Below are 11,783 nucleotides of genomic sequence, written 5' to 3' on the forward strand. Positions count from 1 at the left end.
GTTTCTGTGTCCCTATGCAGCCCGTTGCTCATATAGAGAGGGATTTACTAGGTAATAATGAAGCATTACTCTTTGAAAGTCTTGTGCATAACAGCTATTGCCAGCCTCGCCCAGGAACAAGGCACTTGTAACGGCACTTCCTGAGCTTTCAAAGAAAGCGGCGTAAATTGACACTACAGAATAATATAGGACCCTTCATCTCCGTTCTTACTGGAAACCTGATGTGATCAGCATAGATTGGGAAATGTTGTGCAAATTTTAGTTAACTCAGGGTAAACAAGAAGATGGAAGGTTTTAATTTCAGTTCTGTCTCTCTCTCTCTTTCACTTATTGCTCTTTTCTTTCCCAGAGGTGAACAAGGAGAAATATGTAAGTGTCCATGAGACACATTTGCTGGAAATGAGTCATCAGCGTGTTGTCATAGCGTATGCAGGATTGAGTCTTTTCACCGAACATATTTACCCTTTAGCCATTTCCATGTGCCATGATAAATGAGGCATAAACCATTAACTGAGTCACACCATTTTCAGACATGGTGTATACAAAATTAATCAAGTGCTTAGGTGTACAAGCTAACGTTTAAATGTTAAGCGTGTTTTGGCCAGCTCACCTGACCTATATGTTATTTCTCTGGTCCTTTCTCAAACGTGAAGAGATGGACGAGGCAATTGAGGTATGTTTTAATCTTTTCAACTTTCGATGACTTATGGACCTATGCATTTTAACAGGTTTATGCCTTCATATCATAGAAATGTTCTGAATCTCTCTTGTTCTGATATGAGCTCAGGGGTGAAGCATTCAGGACTTTGGTGTAAATGTGCTGCAGCTTGAGTGATATTTATAATAATGTTAGTTATTTAAACAAAAATTATATTAATTATAATAGTTTTTATAAATATTTTTTTCTATAAATATATGTAGTTAATGTGTTAAATTCTTTAAATGAAAACAATTATAAATGCTTTAAGAAAATACTGTATATATGTAGCAGTGTTTGGTGCTCACAACTGGACAAATTAGTTTTTTCTCAGCTCAGTTAATCAGAACAATGATCTACAGTAAATGCTGTCTTTTAAGCATTTGCATTTGTTTTTATTCTTTGATAAATCAGTAAAATGATGTTTGGAATAACAGCCTTGAATTTCAAAATGGTAGTTCTGCCCCTTGTTCATTCCTTAAAGCAACACGAGCTCGTGATTAATAGAGAGGAATGACAAAAGGAAATCCGTAATTCAATTCATGGTCAGACAAAGAATGAGCCCTCTATTCAAGCTGAAATGTGCTTGTGCAGAGCCTCATTCAAGAGAGATCTCTCCCTTCATTACAGAAGGATGTCATGCAGTAATCAGTTTGATCCAAATAAAGACATACCGCCAATTATCAGAACCACGAGCAGCTGGGTGTTACCCTCTAATCCCTGTAGTCTCATAAAAGACTGCCAACCAATTACATTTCCATTTAACAAAATGTAATTTTCACTACATTTGACTTGACTTTCTAATAGCCTGAGTTTATATAGAAGTATGATACAAACACGACCTATTAGAAAATTATTAAACGGCTAAATAAAAAAACTATCGATAAATTGATTTAATGTTTTAATGCTTATAGTTTAAATGAAGTTCATTAGAGGAAAAAAATTGGTGTTGCTTTTTTGTTTGGTTGTTTTAAAGTTTGACAAATCTATGCCTATTTACATTGTACAGCTCATTAGGCTTCTGTGTAAAGATTGTTTTTAATAAAGTGAGTTTGTCACACCCATCAGGATTCATGGCCAATTATGGAGAATCAATAGCGATTGCTGCTTGGAATGTCAGGAGGGCACCCATTGAGGTAACAGGAACAGGCTGATTGCTGTATTCATTCACTTTGTATTAGTTAGGCAACTGAGATTTGATGCTTTCTTTCCTAAATCAGGATTTATTTCAAATTAGATTGCTGCGAAGCACATTGCATTATATGATTAATGTTTACAGCCTTCTAAACCTGAACTTGAATTTATTTGTGCTTTATATATATATTTACTTTTTCCAAACAATCCAAATCACAAACTTGCTCTTTTTAAAACGTTTCCCCCCTTTTTTCCAGGCCTGTCTGTCTGTATATCCATCTATTTATTCTCTGCTCATTTTTTTATTCTTTTTCATTTGTTTCCATTTCATATTTTTCTGTTCCTCACGTGCTCCCTTATGTCTTGATTTTAAAATAAGAGGCTGGGCAGAGGCATGTGGTCTTATTGATTGGCCAGTGTCTCGCTCCTCCAAGCCCAGAAGTGCAAGACTTGAGAGATGCAACACCTCACTTTTTCTTTAGCTGTCTATCTCTCCATCTCCTCCACTCAATCATCAGCTTGAAGCTATGGCATTAACATTAGTGGGCACATTTTTCTTGAAATAGTTTTATAAATCGTTAGCTTTTTTGCGTAATACATATTCATTTTTGTCAGTGTTTGTTGTTCCAAACCTGTGACTTTATTTTTTTGTGTGAAAGAAAATATTTTGAAAAAAATGTCTCATGTTTTTTGCCCATACAATTAAAGTAAGTGGGTTCCAATGTTGTTTTGGACATTTTTTTTTTTCATTGTGGCTAAAAAAAACTTTTTTCAGATATCATCTTTGATGTTCCACTGAAAAAGAAAGATTGTAATGACATGAGGGTGAGTAAATGATGACACAATTTCCATGAGTGAAATATAAAGGAAATATATGAAAAAATAGCTTTTGTTGGTCAATTAGTTTTTTGTTTTTTTCTTTGGTCTATCAAAAGCCTTGAAGGGTGAGGCTGAAAAAACTAAACTGACATGCTAACATTTAGTATGAACTGTGAATCACAGTGTGCTGTAGATGTGACTATGCTATTTTTTTTTAGCTTAGGTTACCTATTCCTTATTATATACTATATATATATATATATATATATATATATATGTAATAGTTTATAATGTATCAAACATATCTAATGGTAATCTAATGTCTAATTTACTGGATTTTTTGGAATACGCTGCAAAATCAGTAGTTCATGTCTGCAATGTTCCTATTTCTTAAAAAAGGGTGATTTCAACAACTTTATAGCTAAAAAACAAACAATTTTGTATGGAAGAATATACAGGTATTTTGACAAAAACATTTCAGACAACGCCTTCAGACTTTTATTTAGAAGCATAAAATGTTTTTTTTAATTATTATTTTCTTTTAAATAATATTTAAAAATATCTATATAATTATTTGGTGATATTCATAACCAATGTCCATGCAGAAATAATTATTTTAGCATTATCATAAGCTTAATTTATGATTAATTATCATAGTTGTATTTACAGTAGATATATGGTATATGGTCATAATTTTGTTTCCTACCTTCTAATACCTTCTAAAACTTCTGTGTGTCCTTTCTATCTGCAATTTTAAGCTCTGCATGTTGTCAGTTCAGGGAACAGCGTCACCTCCCCTTGCTCAGACTGAGCCAAATCATCTCAGCACAATATACAGCATGGACCTATCTCTCCATGAGCTTTGGGAGCTTTGTAGAACAGCCTGTTTATTTTCAAAAGCACTGTGTCATCACACATACTGATCTGGAATAAGCCCCTATGTGTCCCTAGCGATGTTCATCTTTCAGTGTATTTGTCTCTTTGTTTATATGCTCTTAAAGTACACAGCACCCTTTCCTTCTTGATGAGGAATTTGCTTCTTGCTTGTTTTTGCAAAAAGCACCCATTGCACCTCAATCCATCATACTGAAAAATGTACTTCATAAAGCAGAAAACAGTCGGCACATGATATCTTAAGTCAAATTTTTCAACTAAAAGGTCCCTTGATCACATACTGTTGTTTCAAGTGTAAAAGCAATGTTTTTGTTGTCTCTTTTTTCGATTTTAAAACTTACATTTGTTAAAACTTACAAGTTTTTGTTAATTGTGAAACTTACTATATATATCATATTTTTTTAATCACACTTTATTTTAAGGTTCAAGTCTCGCTATTAACAAACCATTAACTACGACTTTTGCCTCAATAAACTCCTAATTTGCTGCTTATTAATAATTAGTAAGGTAGATGTTAAGTTTAGGTATTGGGTAGAATTAGGGATGTAGAATATGATCATGCAGAATTTGTACTTTATAAGTACTAACATACAGCCAATATGTTAATAATAGGCATGCTAGTAATAAGCAACTTAATAGTGAGAATTTGTCCATATACTAAAGTGTTCCCTTTCGATATTCCACTCGTTATTGTATGGGAAAAACAATTTTTCCTCTTCAACTGAAGCCTTTTCAATCACGCAGTGAAACTGCACGTCCATTGGTTCGTGCAGTGCTATAAAATCGAACCAATGGCTCAGCGGCGGCGCTGAGCCTATGGATATGCAGTCTGCCATAGCCCGCCAGAATGGGCGGGGCCTCTGGCTATATAATCGCTCGCTTCGCCGCCGCATCTCAGATTTATTCTCTTCAGCGCCGAAGATTCTTCCTCGCTGACTCTGACTTATGGCTGCTGCCATAAGTTCAAGACTTAGGGCAGCAGCTTTGCCAGTGCTTCAGTGGGCCTGCTTCACATGCTGCCCTTCCAGTTCTGGCTGAAGCAGAGGGTTCCATCTGCGACTTGGCGTCATGGTCGCCATCGCATAACGGTGTCTCGGGCCTGTCTATCAGCCCTGACCCGTTGGAAAGACCCCCTCTGGCTGAAGCAGGGTGTGATTTTAGACACGGCGCACAGAAGGAAGGTTGTCGCTTCCAACAATGGTTTGGGAACACTGTGCGAGGACAAACCGACCTTCGGCCTTTGGTCCGAAGAGGAATCAGGTCTGCACATCAACTGCCTAGAGATGCTAGCAGTGTGCCGTTCCTGTCAGTTTTTCCTGCCGGACATAAGGGGACACCACGTGCTAATACGCTCAGACAGAAGATCCGTGGTGTCATGCATATCACCAGGGAGGCCTCGTCTCGAAGCGCCTCTGCACACTGGCAAAAGACCTTCCTGTATGGGCTCAGACCAATCTGCGCTCGCTGAAGGCGCGACGCATGGGCCAAAATTAACCAAGGAGCAGACAGGTTGTCAGGGAAGAGTGGACGCTCCACCTGCTCGCGGTTCAGAAAATCTGGGAAGTCTTTGGCAGAGCTCGAGTAGACCTCTTTGCCTCCGTGGCCCATTCCTTTGAGATGGGACCTCCTCTCTCAAGCGAACGGCACGCTGTGGCATCCACGCCCCGAGTTATGGGCCCTGCATGTGTGGCCACTTAACGGGAGCCTTTTCACCTCCCGGAGCGTGTCTTAAACGCTATGTCAGATGCAAGAGCCCCATCTACGAGACGCCTCTATGCTCTGAAATGGTCTAATTTCTCAGCTTGGTGCCAAGACCGCGACTTAGATCCGGTTACCTCCGATGTATCAGTGGTTCTTCGTTTCTGCAGGAGATGCTGGATAAACAGCGTTTCATCCACCATCGAAGTTTACGCAGCAACCATAGCGGCTTTTCATGCCCCTATTGCTGGCCGATCGGTGGGCAGGAATAGTGCGGTGGTCCAGTTTTTATGAGGCGCCAGGAGAATTATCCCCACGTCCTCGTACAGTTCCACCTTGGGACTTACCAACCGTACTGAGGGCCTTGAAGGATCCCCCGTTTGAACCATTGGAATCCGAGCTTCAGATCACTCTCGTTTAAAACCGCCCCACTGTTAGCACTAGCGTCAGTTAAGCGAGTAGGAGACCTACAGGCCCTTTCCATCAACCCTGCTTGCCTGGAATTCGGGCCTAACGACTCCAAGGTCTTCCAGAAACCAAGGCTGGCCCCATCAGGGGCCTGAGGGTATACATCGAGCGTTCTGCTTTATACAGGAGATCAGAACAGCTTTTTGTCAGCTTTGGTAACCGCGCTAAAGGTCGCCCTGTTACAAAGCAAAGAATTTCCAGGTGGTTAGTGGATGCTATCGCCTTGGGCTTGCAGTGCCCCATTGGAGTCAGAACCCATTCGACCAAAGGCATTGCCTTTTCCTGGGCATGGTCCAGCGGGGTGTCCATTTCGAAAATTCTATTCCTGGCGTGTTATGAGCTGCACGCCTCAGTCGCTTCATTCGAAAGAAATCTGAGATGCGGCGGGCGATTATATAGCCAGAGGCCCCGCCCATTCTGGTAGGCTATGGCGGGCTGCATAGCCATAGGCTCGCTCAGTGCCGCCGCCAAGCAATTTGTTCGATTTTATAGCACTGCACGAACCAATGGACGTGCAGTTTCACTGCTTGATTGAAAAGGCTTTAGTTGAAGAGGAAAAAAAAGAGTTTTTCCCATACAAGCGTCTTACGACGCAGTGCTCGTTCCCATATCTCAGGGAACTGAGGTTATGATAGTAACAGAGTTACCATTTTTTTTAAAAGTGATTCCCTGCAAAGGGGGGCTTAGAAATATTTGCTTTGATAAACCTTTTAAATGGAAAAATAACAGATTAAGATAAGTCTTTTTAAGGAAAAAAAAGTGTGTAATGTGTAAGTTTTATAAAATTCATATGGATGACATTTAATGTATGTATACTACTTGGTGAGTCTGTTTTTCAAGAACAGTATTTATTTTCTTTTTTTAAGGAAAATAATTAAACATTTAAAGTGATTAGAATAATTATAATATTAAATATATTTAATGGTACAGAATGTCTTAATGATATTCAGTATAATGAGTTTGTTGTTGATGTAGGGGTACTTGAACATTTTTGATGGGGCCGTGGGGATGCATAACACAAAAAAATGTTGGGAAGCACTGCTCTAACACATATTTGAAATATTAAGTAGTATTTGGAAAATATATGTGAATAAATGAATGTCTTTAGTTGAAATAATAACTGAACTAAAACAAAAGTACAGGTGAACAATTCAAGTTATGGATTGATCTTTTTAAAGGAACCTTGCAAAAAACCTCTGTTCACATAATAACTAATCTAATCCTCTCTTTGATTTTAGGAACGTTTCCAGCCAGCGCGCTGTATGCCCGGCGTGACCGCCTGCAGCGCCCTTCACACATGGCCACCAAAACCTTCCAGGCCTTATGGATATTTGTGAACGATGACCTCAACGAGTTGTATGCCGGCCTGCGTGTGGCGCAGACCCTGCTCCGTCCCAAGGGGCGACTCTGTGTTCTCACCTTCCACTCCGTTTCCTCCGTGGAGAGGACCTGGCTGCCCCACTGCGCCACAGCATTCGCCAGCAAGCCAAAGCCCGCCTTGGGTTAGAGGAAGAGGAACACGAGGAGGAGGAAAAGAATGAAGAAGAGGAGAAAGGACGAGAGAGCAAATATTAGGTCAGTCAGAAGGTGATAAAGCCAAGTGAGGAAGAGGTGCAGGAAAACCCAAGAGCTCGATCAGCTAAACTCAGAACAGCAGTAAGATGATAAAGAACAACGCTAACTCAAACAGAGACAGTGAAACTGATGCTTTTTACTGGATTACTAAGTTAACTACACTCTCAGGAAAAAGGTAAAAAGCTGTCATTAAGGCTGTAGCCTAAGGTACAAAAGTTGTATTTACCCCTAAATGGTTCATATTAGTACTTAAAGGGTTAGTCCACCCAAAAATGAAAATTAGCCCATGTTTTACTCACCTTCAAGGCATCCTAGGTGTATATGACTTTCTTCTTTCAGACAAATTCAATCAGAGTTATATAAAAAATTGTCCTGGCTCTTCCAAGCTTTAGAATAGGAGTAGGCGGGTTATTTTTTTGTTGTTTTTTCAACAGTCCAACAGAAGTCAAATAAAGCACATCCATCCATAATAAAAAAAGGGGGGGGGGGGGGGGGGGTGAATAAAGGCCTCCTGTAGCGAATTGATTCGTTTTTGTAAGAAAAAAATCCATATTTAAAACATTATAAACACTTTTCTCTCACTTCCGCTTCCTGTCGTAGACGGAAGCCGTTCTGGCGGATGAAGTAGGACGAATGAGTTGCGCATGCGCCAGTGAGATATGAGTCTCGCTAGTTTGCTTATAAGAGCAAAGGAAGCAAATTTCCCTTACTCTCCTCTTGGCTTAGATTGAAATCCTCTGACATTCTTTTTTTCTTTTTCTTTTTTTTTTTACAAATCCTCATTTTGTGCATCTAATTCATGACAGGCTTTTTGTTTTGCTCTCTCCCCTCCATGCTTTGACATTCGTCACTAATCACCGGTGCACGCGCCACAACTACATCCTACGTCATCCCCCGGAACGGCTTGGACGCAGGACAGTTAGCAGAAGTGAGAGATAGGTGTTTATAACATTTTAAAAACGCTTTATTTGACTGCTTTTGGGCTGTTGAACAAACACACCCATCTACTGTCATTATAATGCTTGGAAGAGCAAGGAACAGTTTTAATATAACTCCGATTGGATTTGTCTGAAAGAAGAAAGTCTTATACACCTAAGATGCCTTGAGGGTGAGTAAAACATGGGCTAATGTTCATTTTTGGGTGAACAAACCCTTTAAAAGGCACGTATTAGATCTTAAAGTGCATATATGAATGACGGCAGTTTTGTCCCTTTCTTGTGTACACATGTAGTTTTATTCATTCTGAAGTAGTACAAAATAAACAATAGCACTCCAGAATTTTTTTTATTTATTATTATTTGTTGTTCAGATGTTAGGGGAGTTGCCCTAGTGAAAAATAAATAAAATGTTTTTGAAATACATTTACTTCATGCTAAGTACACTACATTTACATATGTGCTTAATGAAAATACCCTGCAATTGTACTTTTGGTATACTAAACTGGTATACTTAAATTCTGCTAAATTGAACTAAAACTCATTTTGTACTTAATGCACTTAAATAGTGCGGAAGTAGTGCTGAAGTCCAACTAAAGATATATTTAAGTATATTTGAATGTGCTAAAGTGGAACTATTGTAAGTATCCTTCTGGTACACTTTAAATATCTTGCATTTAAAGACATTATTCAAAGATCATACAATCCTCATCTATAGTGACATTAAAACACATTTTAGGCTTAATATTAAGAAATGTGCATTGTGCACAAGTAGTACTCCAAATAAAGTTGAATTATAATTTTTATTTCAGAAAGTCTCGAGCAATAAGTCAGTAAATGTGTTAATAGATTTGAACTATACTTAGTATGAAATGTATTTGAAATATATTACATTTTTATTAGGGTGGGAATGAATTCTGGATGAATTTCATGCATAACACATCCTTTCATGCAAGGGTAGGTATGTTATTTTTTAAATACATTTTCTATGTTTATTTACATTTTGTTTTAAATTTAAATTATATATCTAATTTATGTTCAGTTTGTTTTCAGTGTAGTTTTTATTTTCACTCTATTATTTTTCTCTACCCAGATTTTTATGTTTCAGTTTATTTCATTTTTATTTTTTTATTTTGTTTTACTTATTTAGGGCTGCCAAAGTTAAAGGGATAATTAGGAAAGAAGATATTTTGAAGAATTTTGGTAACCAGACAGTTGACGGCAGCCGTTGACTTCTAATATATATATTATATATAACTTTTTTTTTTTTCTTTCTCATACTATGGAAGCTGTTTGGTTACCAACATTATTCAAAATATCTTCTTTTGTGCTTAACAGATGAAAGAAAATCATACAGATTTGGAACAACTTGAGGATGAGTAAATGATGACAAAACTTTCATTTTTGGATAAACTAGTCCTTTAACGTGGTAACTGGTATCATTTAAAAACATTTAATGGTTCTAAATTTCACAGCACAGTCTAGAGTTATTGCTAGTGACATTTTCATGTTTAATGCAGGTGGGTTGTACAGGTTTCAAGTTTCCACACAAGTCTAAAAACAAAATGTCATAACTGGATCTTCCAGTAAAAAATACAGGCTTCTCTCTGGCAATGTATGCCAGACTTCTTCAATCATTTAGTTCGCATAAAACCCACCCCTTTATTACAATCGACTGCAAGCCGATCTGCCTTGTTCCAATCAATGACTGATGGATAGAACTAAGTTCCTGCCCTATATATTTTTTTAATAATCAGGAGTCAGAAATCAGAAAGTGCTTTATTACCAAGTATGTTTACACACTCAAGGAATTTAACTTGGCGATAGGAGCTTCCAGAGCAGAAGAAAGTACAGACATAGTGCAAACATACATGATAACACAGTAGAGATGGAATATAACACTTATAAAGGAAAAAAACTAAATTAAACAATGCACTATATAAAGAAGTAGAACAAAACATGTAATTGTTTAAATTAATGTACATATATGTTATTTACAAGTGTGCAGTTTACAAATGTACAAATAAAACTGTTCTTATGCCTGGCTGTTCTAGTGTAGCACCGACCAGAAGGCAACAGTTGGAAGAGAGCCCTTCTTAGCCCTTTTCCTCACTCTGGCGATGTAAAGATCTTGGAGGTTAGGCAGGGAGGAACCAATAATCCTATCAGCAGTCCTAACTGTCCGTTGTATGATGCCAGTTATGGATGAACACAGGTTTCACTTGGATAACTTGGATATACATCAAAGTACAGAAGAAAGATACTTCCTTTACATCTTGACTTTAATTTGTGTATATTTTTATTTTATTATAGTTAGTTTTGGAGTCATAAAGTTTTTGTTTGAGTTTGAGTTTAATTTTTCTTCAAATGAAAATATAGTTTCGTTCAGGATAATAATTGTCTGTCACTCAAGGTTGCATCCATCTTTTACCTGCTGAGCTGCCGCCTTCCCATTGCACCAATAAACAGACCTTACCACATTACTGGATCTGTTACCTCAGCTCATAGTCAAATTCAGGATCACTTCACACATGGGTTCGACCCAACTCTCACCTTTCCTGACTCATTTCTGCTGCATTCATGACTATAGTGTTGAAGTCCAGCTGCCTCCTGTGAAGTTTCAATTAACAGCTAGAATAAGAGAATCATCAGCCATAACACGGAACAGTCTTCATCGTTGCAGGAGAATTTTAGCGTGCGAAAGAGAAAAACATGTATACTCAAACTATATATATGTATAAAGTTGAACAGTCAGTGAGTATACACTGGCACGGTATGGTATGTAAAGGTGTTGGGGTGCAATCATAGATGGGCATAGAGCCCACATGTAAGTTGGCAATGCAGCATGTGACAGAGAGAGAGAGAGATACACAAAGAGATTGCGTCTCTATGCGGCGGCCTCTCTCCCTTTGTTGAGCTAGTGGGGGTGAGTCACACACCTGCAGGACTCGGGTGGGATTCAGCTGCTATGGTAATACTCAGTGCCTTGTGTACTGTACTCCGGCCGCTTCACATCTGATTCACATGCATATACCTCAACACTTCACCAGCAGAGTGATTCAGGATCAAAATATTGCCTGTATATTGAGCTCACAGTCACAGCCTTTGATTTTAACACCTTATTTTATTCTTTCACTCTGAGTGAGAATGTATGCAGCTGATATTCAATCAGCTGTTAAATTTCAATGAATATGAAAATCTTTTTTCATGTGGCAAATGAAATATTATTTATGCTTTTTTTTAAATACAAGGTGTATGCAATATAGTATAATATCAATTATATAATTAAAATAAAATAGTATTTCTATTACTAATAAAATGTAATTATATTATATATATATATATAGAGAGAGAGAGAGATACTTTATATTAAATAATATAATATTTAGATAATATGACAAATACTTTTTATTATAAAATATAGTTTTTTTTGGAAATACAAGGTAAATGCATTATATTATAATATCAATTATATAATTAAAATAAAAAGTATTTCTGTTACTTAAAATATAATTAGACACGTGTTTTTTAAATAAATATAAAATTTGTATTATAATATTTAT

General features: G+C 37.4%; 1 pseudogene across 1 annotated transcript in view; it reads left to right on the plus strand.

Moving 5' to 3' along the window:
• The window catches only part of LOC306870540 (12S rRNA N(4)-cytidine methyltransferase METTL15-like), a 73,675-nt pseudogene extending 66,300 nt beyond the window's left edge, over positions 1-7,375 (plus strand). The window contains exon 5 of the transcript in view: positions 6,949-7,375. The product of the transcript in view is annotated as a 12S rRNA N(4)-cytidine methyltransferase METTL15-like (transcript). The remainder of the gene's footprint in view (positions 1-6,948) is intronic.
• The last annotated feature ends 4,408 nt before the right edge of the window (positions 7,376-11,783 follow it).

This window comes from Barbus barbus (assembly GCF_936440315.1).
Source record: "Barbus barbus genome assembly, chromosome: 1".
Lineage (NCBI taxonomy): Eukaryota > Metazoa > Chordata > Actinopteri > Cypriniformes > Cyprinidae > Barbus > Barbus barbus.